At 55.2% G+C, this 16,083-nt stretch overlaps 1 long non-coding RNA gene and 1 pseudogene across 1 annotated transcript in view; one reads left to right on the top strand and one right to left on the bottom strand.

Annotated features, from left to right (window-relative positions):
* LOC132224186 (uncharacterized) overlaps positions 1-16,083 on the bottom strand; it is a 192,100-nt gene extending 176,017 nt beyond the window's left edge. Inside the window, exon 1 of the long non-coding RNA XR_009450617.1 lies at positions 15,780-16,083. This is a non-coding gene — a long non-coding RNA (uncharacterized LOC132224186). The remainder of the gene's footprint in view (positions 1-15,779) is intronic.
* Positions 10,628-15,276, top strand: LOC132224563 (elongation factor 1-beta-like; annotated as a pseudogene).

The raw sequence follows: 16,083 nt of genomic DNA, 5'->3' as shown, positions 1-16,083 counted from the left end.
GCTGGTTGTGCAATCCAGGTTTTCCCATGGGCTCCAAGTTGGGAGTGCCCTCCAGAGGCCTGTGACCCGACCAACAGGGTTTCGGGGAAAGGAGAGGAGGCGGGAACCCAGTGAGGACACCCTGTATTTGAGCCTCTGGAGTCCTGTACTGGTGCGCGCCTGCCCGCTCATGAGGGTGCTGGTCCCAGACAGGGCAGAGTCCAGCATGTGCAGGGCAGGTTAGAGTGAAGAGGTGTGTGTGGCATTCTTGGGCTCGCCCCCAAAAGGGATCCTACGTCCCTGGCTACACAGTGTCCCACAGGGGCCCATCCTGTTCTCTTGGACATTGTGTGCCCACGCCCCCTGGGCACTGCCTGCTTTCCCTTACATCAGGTCACAGGCAGCAAGGATGCCTATTTGGAATGGCAATAATCCTCTGGCTTAAGGTGATAGATATCAGTTCCCTCACTTCACCGGCAGAACGCCCCATGCCTAAGCGCTCAGCACACTTCCCCCCTCGGAAGACACCTCTCCTCCAAGGACTCCCATGTAGGCACACACATGCAGGCTAATGTGCTCACTAGGTTCGTGGTCAACAATGGTGTGCCCTGAGTAGAGGGTCAGTCTGAGACCACTTGGGCCTGAGGTCCAATCCGAATCTGCAGCGCAGCACAAGGCTGTAGGACTTGGTAATGACTCTGGCACAGACCTCAGGAAGGACTCAGAGCACTTGAAGGGGCACCTGTACCAAACCCACAAGACAGGCCAATGGTCTTTCTGGCAGCTTTCTCTAGTCCCGCCCAGACATGGCGGCCGCCATGGTCCTGAGTCTTGGCTTCCTATGGGGGACAAGGGACGGAGAGCCCTATGCCTTGTGGTCAGAAGCCCGTCTCTATAGCTTCCTCGGCCAGGAAGAACCTGGCCAACCTCTTTACCTCCGGGAACCGGAATCATATACCTTGTTCATGTCTTCATGCCCCTGTCAGTCTCCTAGGCTGTAAAGGACCTTGCAGCGTTCGCAAGGAGCAAAGCGAGACCACTTGATGGCAGTATGGTACCGCTGATGTGAATGTCGCCTTTTCCTTGCATCATCCCCTTTTACTCCCTCCGCCCTTCCTTACCAGGAAAAAAAGATACACAGGTATCATATCTGAACTACAGGCCAGGGCTCACCCAATTGGCCACTCTGAGGGTGATTGGGAAGAGTACACACACTGCCATGTGAACTTTTCTCGAATGAGCTGCTAAAGAAATGAACGTCAGGGAGACCTTGTGACTCAGCTGTGTGCTGGTCCATTGGATTTCGAGCTGCACGCCATAATTAAAGTGCTCCGCCAAGGTTGGCCTGACCGCGCGAAACCCATGGGGACCACAGAGCACTGTGGGCCGGGTATGGGTGGCCTGCACACCTGCACAGTGGCCAAGGAAGCCACATGGTAGGCTCTGGAAGCAGGGGTGCTTGCCCTGCTGGGCGCCTGGGCTGCCCTGGGCTGCCCTGGGCTGAGGGGCGTGGCCTCGGCAGCAGCCATGTTCTCAGCTCAGCTGCTCCAGCTCCTACTGAGGACTATAGCCTGGGTGCTTGCGCTGGTTGCAAGAACTAGGTCTGCCCGTGGGCTCCAAGTTGGGAGCGCCCTCTGGAGGCCTGTGACCCGACCACCATGGAGACGGGGAAAGGGGAGGTGGCTGGAGCCCCATGAGAACACCCTCTTCCTGAGCGTCTGGAGCATTTCCCCGCGCTCCTGAAGGGTGCTGGTCCCAGACAAGGCAGAGTCCTGCAGGAGCAGGGCAGGTTAGAGTGAAGAGGTGTGTGTGGCATCCTTGGGCTCGCGCATAAAAGGGATCCTGCTTCCTGGTCCACACAGTGTCCCACACGGGCCCTTCCTGTTCCAAGGGACAGAGAATGCCTACGCCCACTGGGCACTGCCTGCTTACCCTCGGATCAGGTCACAGACGGCAAGGATGCTTATTTGGAGTGGATATCATCATCTGGATTGAGGTGATAGACATCAGTGTCCCTCACTTCCCCTACAGAATGCCCTGTGCCTAAGCACTCCGGGCACCGCCCTCCCTGGGAAGACACCCCTCCTCAAAGGGCGCCCTTGGAGACACAGACAAATACACACACAGACAGACACACACACACACACACACACACACACACACACACGCGTGCGCAGGCTCATGCGCTCAGCAGGTTCTTGATCTACAATGGTGTGCCTGGACTAGAGGGTCAGTCTGAGACCACTTGGGGCTGAGGTCCAATCAGATTCTGCAGCTCAGCACCTGGCTGTAGGACTTGGTAATGACTCTGGCACAGACCTCAGGAAGGACTTAGAGCACTTGACGCACCACCTGTACGAAACACACAGGACAGGCCAATGGCCTTTCTGGCAGCTTTCTCTAATCCCGCCCAGACATGGCGGCCGCCATGGTCCTGAGTCTTGGCTTCCTATGGGGGACAGGCGCCCGAGAGCCCTATGCCTTGTGGTCAGAAGCCCGTCTCTACATCTTTCTATGTTGGTCAGCACCTGGCCAAGCTCTTGACCCCCCGGACCCGGACCCATAGTCCCTGTGCATGTCTTCACGCCCCTGTCAGTCTCCTAGGCTGCGAAGGACCTTGCAGGGTTCGCGAGGAACTGCCACTTGATGGCAGTATGGTACCGCTGATGTGAATGTCGCCTTTTCCTTGCACCATCCCCTTGTACTCCCTCCGCCCTTCGCTGCCACAAAAAAAGATACACAGGTATCATATCTGAACCACAGGCCAGGGCTCCACCCAATTGGCCACTCTGAGGGTGATTGGGAAGAGTACACACACTGCCAAGTGAACTTCTCTGGAATGAGCTACTAAAGAAATGAACGTCAGGGAGACCTTGTGACTCAGCTGTGTGTGGGTCCATTGGATTTCGAGCTGTACGCCATAATTAAAGTGCTGCGCCAAGGTTGGCCTGACCGCGCGAAACCCATGGGGACCACAGAGCACTGTGGGCCGGGTATGGGTGGCTGGCACACCTGCACCTTGGCCAAGGAAGCCACATGGTAGGCTCTGGAAGCAGGGGGTGCTCGCCCTGCTGGGCTCCTGGGCTGCCCTGGGCTGAGGGGCGTGGCCTCGGCAGCAGCCATGTTCTCAGCTCAGCTGCTCCAGCTCCTACTGAGGACTGTAGCCTGGGTGCTTGTGCTGGTTGCAAGAACTAGGTCTGTCCTTGGGCTCCAAGTTGGGAGTGCCCTGTGGAGGCCTGTGATCGGACCACCATGGAAATGGGGAAAGGGGAGGTGGCTGGAGCCCCATGAGGACACCCTCTTCCTGAGCGTCTGGAGCATTTCCCCGCGCTCCTGAAGGGTGCTGGTCCCAGACAAGGCAGAGTCCTGCAGGAGCAGGGCAGGTTAGAGTGAAGAGGTGTGTGTGGCATCCTTGGGCTCGCGCATAAAAGGGATCCTGCTTCCTGGTCCACACAGTGTTCCACAGGGGCCCTTCCTCTTCCAAGGGACAGAGAATGCCCACGCCCACTGGGCACTGCCTGCTTACCCTCGGATCAGGTCACAGGCGGCAAGGATGCTTATTTGGAGAGGAAATCATCGTCTGGATTAAGTTGATAGACATCACTTTCCGTCACTTCACCTCCAGAACTCTCCGTGCCTAAGCGCTCCGCGCACCATCCCCCCGGAAGACACCCCTCCTCTAAAGGCGCCCTTGGACACACACACTCACACTCCCACACAAACACACATACGCTCACCAAGATATTGGTCTACGCCCTAACCGGTTTGGCCCAGTGGATAGAGCGCAACCTGTGGACTGAAAGGTCCCAGGTTCGATTCCAGTCAAGGGCACGTACCTTGGTTGCGGGCACATCCCCCAGTGGGAGTTGTGCAGGAGGCAGCTGATTGATGTTTCTCTCCCTTCGATGTTTCTTAACTCTCTACCCTTCTCACTTCCTCTCTGTAAAAAATCAATAAAAAAAAAAATATATATATATATATATATAAATGATCTTGATCTACAGTGGTATGCCCTGACTAGAGGGTCAGTATGAGATCACTTGAATCTGGAGCTCTTCACCTGGCTGTAGGACTTGGCACATGACTCTGGCACAGACCTCAGGAAGGACTCTGAGCACTTGACAGGCCAATGGTCTTTCTTGCAGCTTTCTCTAATCCCGCCCAGACATGGCGGCCGCCATGGTCCTGAGTCTTGGCTTCCTATTGGGGACCAGGGCCCCAGAGCCCTATTCCTTGTGGTCAGAAGCCCGTCTCTACATCTTTCTATGTTGGCCAGCAACTGGCCAACCTCTTCACCTCCGGGACCCGGACCCATAGACTCTGCTTGTCTTCACGCCCCTGTGGGTCTCCTAGGGTGTAAAGGACCTTGCAGGGTCCGCGAGGAGCAAAGCGCCACCACTTGATGGCAGTATGGTACCGCTGATGTGAATCTCGCCATTTCCTGGCACCATCCTCTTATACTCCCTCCGCCCTTCCTTACCAGAAAAAAGGGTACACAGGTATCATATCTGAACCACAGGCCAGGGCTCACCCAATTGGCCACTCTGAGGGTGATTGGGAAGAGTACACACACTGCCAAGTGAACTTTCCTTGAATGGGCTACTGAACAAATGAACTTCACGGAGACCTTGTGACTCAGCTGTCTGCGGGTCCAATTCATTTCGTGCTGCACGGGATAATTAAAGTGCTGCGCCAAGGTTGGCCTGAGTGCCCGAAACTCCTGGATGTGCGCAGGGGCCGGCCCTCTGAGCACGGAAAGCCGACCGAGGTCAACTTAGGAGAGCAGAAGACAGGCCAGGGTGCCAGGAGAAGAGAGGACCTCCAGATCCCTCTGCCCAGAATGAGCTGTGACTCCATGTGGCATGGGACTGGAGCATAAGGGCAAGTTCGGGGAAGACCCCTGAGGATACTGTTCACTAGTGGGCAGAGAGGACAAGGTTCTGGCTTCTTGGGTGGGAGAACTTGGTGGTCCAGAGAGATAAGCAGAGGGATGCGAGATGCCAGAACTGCTTTGGTGGCCTTTCCAGGCCCCTTCCTGCCGGGGACAAGACCCCAAATGCTCCCCAACACCCCAAGACAAGCCAAGGGGCTGGGTAGACTTGTAAGGCTCTGGCGCCTCCTTGCACCTTTTTTGATCCACAAAGGGCGGAGGGAGAGGCCAGGCTCCCCCAAGGACGGATCTGTGGAGCCACTGTGCCATCCTGCAGAATCCTATTCCAGGTGCAGCAGCAGCCCAGGGCCCTTGCACATGGGGATAAGCTGGGGAAGGCCTATGGCGGTTGCCAGGCGGGCTGGGTCTGAGGACCACATAGCACTGTGGGCCGGGTCTGGGTGGCCGGCACACCTGCACAGTGGCCAGGGAAACCACAGGGTGGGCTCTGGAAGAAGCAGTACTGCCCAGCTGGGCGCCTGCGCTGCCCTGAGACGAGGGGCGTGGCCTCGGCGGCCGCCATGTTCTCAGCTCAGCAGCTCCAGCTCCTACTGGAGCCTGTGGTCCTGGGGACTCCTGCTGGTTCAGGGAGCCAGGTCCACCCGTGGGCTCCCTGTGGGGAGCACCATCCAGAGGCCTGGGACCCTACCACCAGGGAGACGGGTAAAGGGAATGGGGAGGGAGCCCCGTGAGGTCACCCTCTTCCTGAGCCTCTGGAGCGTTTCCCCTAAGCTTGTGCGCTGGTGTATGGTCAGGAGGGTGCTGGTCCCAGACAAGGCAGAGTCAAGCAGGCGCAGGGTAGGTTAGAGTGAAGAGGTGTGTGTGTCATCCTTGGGCTCGCGCCTAAAAGGGATCCTGCGTCCCAGGCCACAGAGTGTCCCAGGAGGGCCCTTCCTTTTTCTTGGACATAGTGTCCCATGTCCATGGGAACTGTGTTTGTACCCTTGGATTGGGTCACAGGGTGCTAGGATCGCTATGTGGAGAGGGACTTCATTCTCTGGATGGAGGTGATTGAGGTCCATTTCCCTCACTTCTCCTTCACAAGGCGGAGTGCCTCGGCAAGAACACCCAAGTCTTAAAATCAATGTATGGCCGGTCGTCTGTTCCCTCAGCTTGGGTCCGCTGCCAGGTTTACCAAAAGGTCCTCTCCCTTCAGGAAGGTGCATCCAGTTTCCTTCTGGGCTGGCCTTGGTTGGAATCCTGGAAACCCTGAGGATTGGCACCATGCCTGCCTCACTTGGATTCTCAGGGGTGGGGGTGGGGGGCAGGAGGGCAGGGGGAAGAGGGTTGAAATGGGTGGCAAAGGACTCCTTCTGCCCTGCCTCCTTCGTCTGGGTGAGGGCCTTGGTGAGGGGCACTATCTTATGCGCCCTCTAGCTGGGTTTCTGGGTCCCCTGGCTCCGGGAAGGCGGGGTTCCACGGGTGCTCCCTGAGAATGTCACTGGCCTGCCTCTCAGGCCTCCAACTTCCAAGGAACTCCCGTGCCCGCTTTGGAGGGGGCTGGAGGGTGGGGAGGTGTCCCTGACCAGGCCGCACCTGCTCTAGCTCCCAAGGAGAAGGGGAACCAGGCCAAATGCCCAAAGGCCCCGGCCTAGGCTCAGTCGCAGCAGCTGCAGCTTCCTTTGACCCTTCCAGTCATGGCGGCCACCATGGTTCCCAGAGTGTCTTGGCTTCCTGTGAGCTAGAGGCCGAGCGCCCTGTCCTCAAGAAGCCCATCTCAACAGCTTCCTTGGGAACCACCAACACCTTGCCAAGCTCTTGACTTCCCAGGATCCCGATACCTGTCTCCCTGTGGGAAGCCTCACAGTCTCATCACTCTCCTCAGCTGGAAGGGACAGCACAGGGCTCATGAGAGCACAAAGCCATTCCGCTTGATGGCAGTATTGCACCACAAATGCCAACCTGTCTTCTTCCCTCCTCCCTTCAAGAAGGAAAAAACTGTCAACTGGTGTCCCAATGGCATAACAGGGCCAAGCTGGCTCAGGCTTCTCAGGCCCAAAAAGGGAGAGTGGCCTTTCTTGAGCATCCATTCCAATGGAGAAATTCTGGAAGAAATGGGTCCACAATCCATTCATGGCATGCCACGGGAAAGGGTAGGCCTTCAAAATAAAAACAACGCAAGAAAGTGGTGTATTTCTCCACACTACCAGTGTGGCCATAGCCGGGTATATTGACAATATTGACAAGGTGAACTGGAGGGCCTCAGTAAAAGCAGAGGCAGTCAGAGTCCCAGGCAATGAATGGGTTGGCATGAGGGCACCACTCTAATAAAAGGAACCCCAAACAAACAGGCCGAGGCTAACCCACTGGGCCACTGTGAGGGTAGCAGTGTGCCTCCAGGTTTGTGGCTCCAGCCTGCAGGGACTCCCTCCTCTTGGTTGGGTTCCTCTAAGGCCCCTTCCTGACCCCAAAGCAGCAACTCCCCATCCAGGGGCCTTAAGGGCAGACCCGATGGTACCCGCAGCTCTAACTTTAGCAGTCCAGGTCCCCCCCACCCCCAGACCAGTGGGAACTGGAAGACACAGTCCGCCAAGCCACCCCAACTAGTGTGTGTGTGGTTGCAGGTGCGGGGAGTTGGTGGGGGAGGAATGAGGCACCTTCTGAACAGGGCATGCTTGACAATCACCTAAGGGCCAGCCCTTCTGCCTGGTCTCAAGCAGTGGGATGTAAATGGTAGCCACATATCAGCTTCATCCCCCCCCCCCACACACACATCTACTACCTCCACCTCACCCCCACAAGCAGCGCACCCTCACAATATTCCTGCATCAGCAGTGCCCAAGTGTTCCGCAGCCTGGTGGAGGCGCAAGGTTCAGTGAGCAGGGCCCAAGAGCGAACGGGAGCCTACAGGACGAGACCAATGTGTACAGAGGGTAGCATTCATGCAACAGGAGGCTAAAGGCCTTCAGGGCCTGGCCTTCCTTGACAGAGCAGCTACCCTGACAGGGAAGGTTCCTGCCTGGGCCAGGACTGCTGCTTCTCCTGGACCAGGTGGGGAGACTCAAAAGGTCATGTCAGCGAATGCTGGCTTGATGGAGCTGAGGCCTGAAACAGGCCCGAGCCCAGACCCTCAACCCACCTGCAGCTGGTCTGACTGGCAGGTCAACAGGCACCAGCCATCTCCTCCCTGGCTCCACACACAGTTCCACGGGACTCAGCGACCATCTGTCTTGGGAGGAGGGCATCTGTCCCAGGATGGGCCCACGTGACAATGTAGCAACCTTTTCCTCTGGGCAGACACAGGTCACGCACACTGACACTGTGGTCCCTACCGCTCTGGAGGCCGCCTCCTCACCAGGTGGGCCAAAGACAGAAGAGAGGAGAGCAAGAGAGCAAGGGGAACCTGATGTCCCAGGAGAAGGGACACATGAAATGCTGTAGGCTCCTACCCCGAGGCAGGGACAAGGCCAGCCCAGCCGGCTAGCTTTCACCAAAGAGACGGAGAAAATCAGGCGGTGGGACCGGAGGCCCGCTCTGCACACATGTATCACCGCCAGGGGAACCATACACTGTGACTGAGGCCCAGTGGAGAGGGCCCTCAGACCCTGCCTGTTGGCTTTCATTTGCACTCAACCCCAGAAGCACCCGGATAAAGCAACACGGAACTGCGGTGGGCTCTGCAGGGTGCCTGTGGGAAAACGCAGCTGCAAGGTGGGTGCCCTCATGGTGAGGGGCTTCTGTGTTCCTGGGGAGGAACTCTTTATCTACAGAGGCATGGCCGGGGCCACAAGGAACGGGAGGGAGACAGGAAACGGCCTACGCGTGTGCGCATGCATGCACACTCGCGATGCACATGTGTGCAGTGACTGCTACATTGGTATTCATGAACGAATGGGCGTATTAAGATGAGCGAGAATGAATACTTGCACCAATGGATGCACTGGACGAATGACTGACAGCATGAATGAATATGAGGGGGGGGGGGTTGGTGGTGGTGTGATACCCGTAGAGTGCACACACACTGCCAAAGTGAACTCCCAGGAAGGGGCTACTGAACTGATGGCCCTCGCCTAGGTCTTTTGACCGTGTGGGTGGAACTGCTGGTGTCTCCACCGGGTCCGTGGACCGCACCGCCACCCGCAACCTTTCCACTGGGCAGCCAAGGTTGGAGTGACGGCCTGAAATCCCTGGAGGTGAGCAGGGGCTGGCCGCCTAAGCCCTGGAACCTGACCCAGGGGCCCCGAGGAGAGCAGAAGAGAGACCAGGGTGCCAGGAGAAGAGGGGAAGTCCAGATCCCGGTTTCCAGGGCCAGCTGTGAACCCGTGTCCCTTGTGTCTGGAGCACTTGGACGGATGAGGTCTGGCTGGTCGGACAGAGAAGACCCCTGGTAGAGAGGACAAGATCTCTGCTAGCTGTTTAGGGGGACAGGAAGGTGCAGAGAGAGGTAGAGAGGGACCCCAGATGTGAGAATTACTTTGGTGGCATTTGCAGGCCCCTTCCTCCTGGCTACAAGAAGGCCAAAGGCAAAGATATGGGCTCCCCAACACCCCAGCCCAGGCAATGGGGCTGCTTGTGCTTGGAAGGTTTCTGGCGCCTCCTTGCACCTTTTTTGATCCACAAAGGGCAGAGGGAGGCCAGGTTCATGGGGACAGACAGATCTGTGGAGCCACAGTACCATCCAGTGGAATCCTTTTCCAGCTGCACCGGCAGCACAGGTTCCCTGCGCCTGGGGATCCGCTGGGAAATGCCTGTGGTGGTTGGCAGGTGGGCTGGGTCTAGAGACCACAGAGCATTGTGGGGCAGGTCTGGGTGGCCAGCACACCTGCACAGTGGCCAAGGAAGCCACAGGGTGGGCTCTGGAAACAGCCGTACTGCCCAGCTGAGTGCCCAGGGCTCTAGGACTGAGAGGCATGGCCTCGGCGGCAGCCATGTTCTCAGCTTAGCAGCTCCAGCTCCTACTGGGGCCTGTGCCCCTGAGGGCAGGCTCTGCCTGTGGAAGCCAGGTCCACCCGTGGGCTCCATGCAGGGAGTGCCCGCTGGAGGCCTGGGACCCGACCATCAGAGATGGGGAAAGGGCATGAGGCGGCAGCCCAGTGAGGGACAGCCTCTTCTTGAACCCCTGGAGCTTTTGCCCTGCGCTTGCGTGTGTGCTCACGAGGGTGCTGGTCCCAGACAAGGCAGAGTGCAGCAGGAGCAGGGCAGGTTAGAGTGAAGAGGTGTGTGTGGCATCCTTGGGCTCGCGCCTAAAAGAGAGCCTGCATCCCAGGCCACACAGTGTCCCGCAACAGGCCCTTCCTGTTCCATGGGACAGGGTGCCCACGCCCACTGGGCACTTCGTGCGTACCCTTGAATCAGGACATGGGGGACTAGGATGCCTATGTGGAGAGGACATCATCCTCTGGATTGAGGTGACAGAGATCAGTTTCCCTCACTTCACCTTCAGAACGCCCCGTGCCTAAGCGCTCCACGCACCGCCCCCCTAGGAAGACACCCCTCCTCCAAGGGCGCCCATGGACACCCACACCCACACACACGCAGGCTCCTACGCTCAGCAGGATCTTGATCTGCAATGGTGTCCCCTGACTAGAGGGTCAGTCTGAGACCACTTGGGGCCAAGGTCCAATCTGAATCTGGAGCTCAGCGCCTGGCTGTAGGACTTGGCACATGACTCTGGCACAGACCTCAGGGAGGACTCGGAGCACTTGAAGGGGCACCTGTACCAAACCCACAAGACAGGCCAATGGTCTTTCAGGCAGCTTTCTCTAATCCTGCCCAGACATGGCGGCCGCCATGGTCCTGAGTCTTGGCTTCCTATGGGGGACAGGGGCCCGAGAGCCCTATGCCTTGTGGTCAGAAGCCCGTCTATACAGCTTCCTTGGCCCGGCCAGCACCTGACCAAACTCTTGACCTCTGGGACCTGGACCCTTAGTCCCTGTGCATGTCTTCACGCCCCTGTCAGTCTCCTAGGCTGCGAAGAACCTTGCAGGGTTCGCGAGAAGCAAAGCGAGACCACTTGATGGCAGTATGGTACCACTGATGTGAATCTCGCCTTTTCCTGGCACCTTCCCCTTATACTCCCTCCGCCCTTCAACACCACAAAAAAAGATACACAGGTATCATATCTGAACCAGAGGCCAGGGATCACCCAATTGGTCACTCTGAGGGTGATTGGGAAGAGTACACACACTGCCAAGTGAACTTTCCTTGAATGGGCTACTGAACAAATGAATGTCTGGGAGACCTTCTGACTCAGCTGTCTGTGGGTTCATTGGATTTCGCGTTGCACGCAATAATTAAACTGCTGTGCCCAAGGTTGGCCTGACTACCTGAAACCCTTGGATGTGGGCAGGGCCTGGCCCCCTGAGCCCTTAAAGCTGACCCAGGTCTCCTGAGAGCAGAAGACACTCCAAAGTGTCGGGAGAACAGGGGACCTCCAGATCCCTCTGCCCAGAGCGAGCTGTGACTCCATGTCGCATGGGACTGGAGCGTTCAGGCAAGGTTGGAGAAGACCCCTAAGACTACCCAGAGAAGACCCCTGAAGATACCGTTCACTAGTGGGCAGAGAGGACAAGGTTCCGGCTTCTTGGGTGGGGGAATTTGGTGGCCCAGAGAGATGAGGAGAGGGACCCGAGATGCCAGAACTGCTTTGGTGGCCTTTCCAGGCCCCTTCCTGCTGGGGACAAGACCCCAAATGCTCCCCAACACCCCAAGACAGGCAAAGTGGCTGGGTAGACTTGTAAGGCTCTGGCGCCTACCTGCACCTTTTTTGATGCACAAAGGGCGGAGGGAGAGGCCAGGCTTGTGGGTTTAGAGGGTTCTTTGGAGCTGCAGTGCCATCATGTTCACAGCTCAGCAGCTTCAGCTCCTACTTTGGCCTTTCGGTCTGTGGCACAGCAGTGCCATTCAGTGGATTTGTTTTTTATTAGGGCCTGCATCACAGGGCCTTTTTGCCTGGGGAATCCATGGGGCAGATCTGTGGTTGGCAGGCGGGCTGTTTCTTGAGCCCAGAGTGTATTCTGTGGAGAGTTCAAGGCTGGATACATCTTGAGGAACATGAGGACACATCACCTTCTCCTGACAGAGCATACACCTGTGAACCGCTAGAGTAATTCAAATACCTATTTTTATTTTCAGAAACCAGAATGCCTTTAACATGCCAAATATGTGTGAGTAATCTCCTTTGTCAATTACCCTTTTATTACTTCACCCTGGCCAGCAAGAACAGTGCCTGCCAATTGGCCAATCTCACTGCTGATACTTTACAACTCAATATCACCTGCTGGCTTAGTTTCTAATCTTGCAGCTGGGGATATATAAAACCTTTATCTCTCTGGAATTGCGGAACACTTCCTAGTGATCTACCTCAACACACTTTTCTAATGCATGGAGTACCTCACTTCTTCCAACCTAAAGAAATGTCAGACAACACTGATGGATCTTCTTGTTCACCCCTTCACCCAAAACTCTAGCCAGACACTCACAGGCACACTCTTCTCTTACCTGGCTAATTACTAAATTTTGGCTTCCCTTTGCTGTGCCCATATATTTTCATACTACTATTAATATTTGGACGCATAGTAATTTATTAAAACAATTCATTCTCGTATAGCATCCATACAGCTATAAATGGTACTGTCTGAAGGACACCAAGCCCTCAGTCTTACAGAACAAACTTGTTATTTTGGGCCCTTGGACAGACATCGGCAGCAATCTTCGTCAGCAAGGAACAAGTATGGGAGCTACCAATTTCTTGGAAGGCGCCTTAGAGCAGCAGTCCCCAACCTTTAGGACCTCATGGGTCATCAGTGGTCTGCAGACCAGCGGCTGGTGATCGCTGCCTTAGAGCAAGCATGTCAAACTCGTGGCCCAGCCGTATGCGGCACACAATGAGTATTTTTGCGGCCCAGCCAATATAACGGTATATAAGAAACATTTTAATAAAAATTTCGTAACTTAATTTTTACAATATCCTGTAATACATAATTATTAATAATGAACTACAATGTTCGCTAATGACTGATTAATGCTGTTGCATGCCCTTCCCTTTCGCGGCTTACTCGCTCCCCCCTTGGCCCTGGCTCCTCCCAAGCGCCGCCGTACGCGCCTCCGCGCCGTACGCGCCTCCGCGCCGTACGCGCCTCCGCGCCGTACGCGCCTCCGCGCCGTACGCGCCTCCGCGCCGTACGCGCCTCCGCGCCGTACGCGCCTCCGCGCCGTACGCGCCTCCGCGCCTTACGCGCCTCCGCGCCGTACACGCCTCCGCGCCGTACACGCCGTACGCGCACCATTTCTCTCCACTAATACTAGCAACGAATATTTTAGCAGCCGATTGCCATGTCATTAGTCTTGGGCTGACTTGTTTGGTGTGCGCAACAGGAAATATTTTGCTTTTGGAGTATAAGAAAAGTAGGTTTATTTGGGTTACGCTTATTAATTTGTGCAGTTATTCAGTGTCTGATAAGTAAATGTTCAAGAAAAAATATTCATTTTTATTAAAATGTTCTATTATTTTATGTTAACGATGATTCATTTATTTCAGCCCTTTGTATTCGGCATGTCTCTATCGAAATAAACCTACGTTTCTATGAAAAGTGAGGGTTTTTTTGTGGCCCAGATAAACTTAAACCTTGTTTATTTAGTCCTTGTTAGCCTTTGAGTTTAACATGCTTGCCTTAGAGCAGCGGTCGCCAACCAGTGGTCCGTGGACCACCGGTGGTCCGTGTGGTCCGAAAGGTTGGCGACCGCTGCCGTAGAGCAGTGGTCGGCAAACTCGTTAGTTAACAGAACCAAATATCAACAGTACAATGATTGAAATTTCTTTTGAGAGCCAAATTTTTTAAACTTACACTATATAGGTAGGTACATTGTTACTAACTTAATTAGGGTACTCCTAAGGCTCAGGAAGAGCCACACTCAAGGGGCCAAAGAGCCGCATGTGGTTCGCGAGCTGCAGTTTGCCGACCACGGCCTTAGAGGATCCTACCCAGCGGAGGGAGGCCATGCAGTTAACTTCAACACATACAAATATGAGAGTTAACAAGTATGGGAACCCAAAGCCCCACAAAGATCCGATCAGCTTGAAAGTGGTCAGAGTGGTCTTCGCCCAGAAGTCCCCAAAGAATTGGGTTTCCATACCTTGAGAGGGGTAATTATTAGGTAGGAAGTTAGCCATGAATGGCTGGGATGAAGCCCGCCCTGGGGTCCTGAACATGGGTTGGGCCAACATTGCCTTCAGTCCGCCTCCCTTATGGGCTGCTCAGCTGAGCACCAGGAAACCGGCAGCAGGCAAATTTGGAGCCAGCCAATTCTTGGCGCAAGCTCAGAGGAGGAAAAGAATATGACCTCATTGCCAATGTGACCACACTAGGACCCTGGGCTAATTAAAATGAAATTTGCATTTCAGCATGCCCAGAAGAAATATTGTTTCTATCAATCATGCCTGAATGCAGATGAAAGGCTCCATCAAGAAAATCCCCCTTTAAACCCAGGAATTTGGGATCTCTCTCTCTCTCTCTCTCTCTCTCTCTCTCTCTCTCTCTCCCCATTCCTTCCTCCCTCCCTCCCTCCCTCCCGCCCTTTGGACAGGCCCACTCCTTATTTGGCAGGGATCTTCAATAACCCCCATTTTATACTACTTGTATTTTTGTTGACCGTGAAATCTTTTCTGCATCGATAAAAAGAACCGAGGTCCCAGCCAGTAACCCCAATCGATAACACCTGCACTGCTCTTTGCTCTGCTGCCGCCCAGCTCCCACATCAATGGCCGCCATGGGTTTCGGAGACCTGAAAAGACCTGGCGGCCTCGCTTCCAGATGCCCGGCGACTACCAGGTGCTACATGGAGGGGTATGTGCACCACCAGCAGATGTGGCAGTATTTGAAGCAGTCTTCGACCCACCACTTGCCGACTCGTATCATCCCCCATGTTGGTATAACCGTCACATCACGTCTTATGAAAAGGAAAGGTCAGCCTGCCAGGAGTGAGGAAAGCTTTGGGCAAGTGTGGCCCTTGCTTATGTGGACGATGCCACAGGAAGTGCAGCTACAGAGAGTGAAGAGGTAGATGACATTGCTCTCTTTGGAGATGTTGAGGAGGAAAGCAGAGGCTAAGAGGAGAACGCCTTGGACAGCATGAGTCAAAGAAATCCAAAAAACCTGCACTTGTTGCCAAGTCTTCCATCTTATTGGATGTGTAAGCTTGGGATGAGACACAGATTTGGCAAAATTAGGGGGGCTCCACGGGAGCATTCAAGCAGACTGCTTGGTCTGGGGCTCTTCTAAACAGGATTGGGTGTGATATGGAACTAAATTCAGATACAGTGTGTAATAGAAGACAATAAAATTGGAACAGATATGCTAGAGGCGCAGATCACTGCTTTGGAGGACTCTGTGCAGTCCATACACGTGGCTGCTTTCAACAAGGTTTAAAGACCACCACACACACACACACACACACACACACACACACACACACAAATAAATAAATAAATAAATAGTAGCAAGCCACCAGAAAAAGACGTCAACAGTTCACAGAAAATAACAATAAATACATATCTATCATCCATGTTCATTGCAGCATTATTTATAATAGCCAAAATATGTAAGCAATCTAAGCGTCCATCAATAGATGGAGAAAAAAGTGGTGTATACATCCAATTTGTGAATAAGTCTCAGGAATAAAAAAAATAAAACACTGCTATCAGCAACAACATAAATAGAACTAGAGGGTATTGTGCTGAGTGAAATAAATCAGAGAAAGACCAGTAGTAGCCACCACAGGCCCAGGTCAATGGGCTGCCCCCTCGCTGCAGAACGGGCAAGTTCCGTCCGGGCAAGTTCCGTCCGTGCCCAGCCCCCGCGTCCACCCCGCGTGCACCCCGCATCACGGAAAAGCTGGGAAAGGCAAAGGGAAGAGGGCGGAGAGCACACACCTGGCTCAGGCCACGCGGCATGGAAAGACCTGGTCAGCGCTGCTCCTCTCGCGGGCCGGCGGGCCTCCATTGCGACCCTGGCTGCTCCACCCGACCAGTTCTTCGGTTCCGTGGGATGGGTGGGGGTGAAGTGGGGATTGCAGGTAAGGTGAGGAGGCAGTGCGGTTCCCGCGGCGTTGGCCCCGCCCCGGGGAGGGGTGGGAGGGCCTCAGACCGTCCACAGCGCGAGAAGGGGCGGGGAGAGGTGGGCTTGGGAAAGTCGGAGGGGAAACCTCTAGTCCTGGGCCATTTCCTCAGAACTTAT

Source organism: Myotis daubentonii, chromosome X (genome assembly GCF_963259705.1).
Source record: "Myotis daubentonii chromosome X, mMyoDau2.1, whole genome shotgun sequence".
NCBI classification, from domain to species: Eukaryota; Metazoa; Chordata; class Mammalia; order Chiroptera; family Vespertilionidae; genus Myotis; species Myotis daubentonii.
Note: the sequence above shows the minus strand (reverse complement) of the source record. Positions and strands in the feature narration are given on the sequence as shown.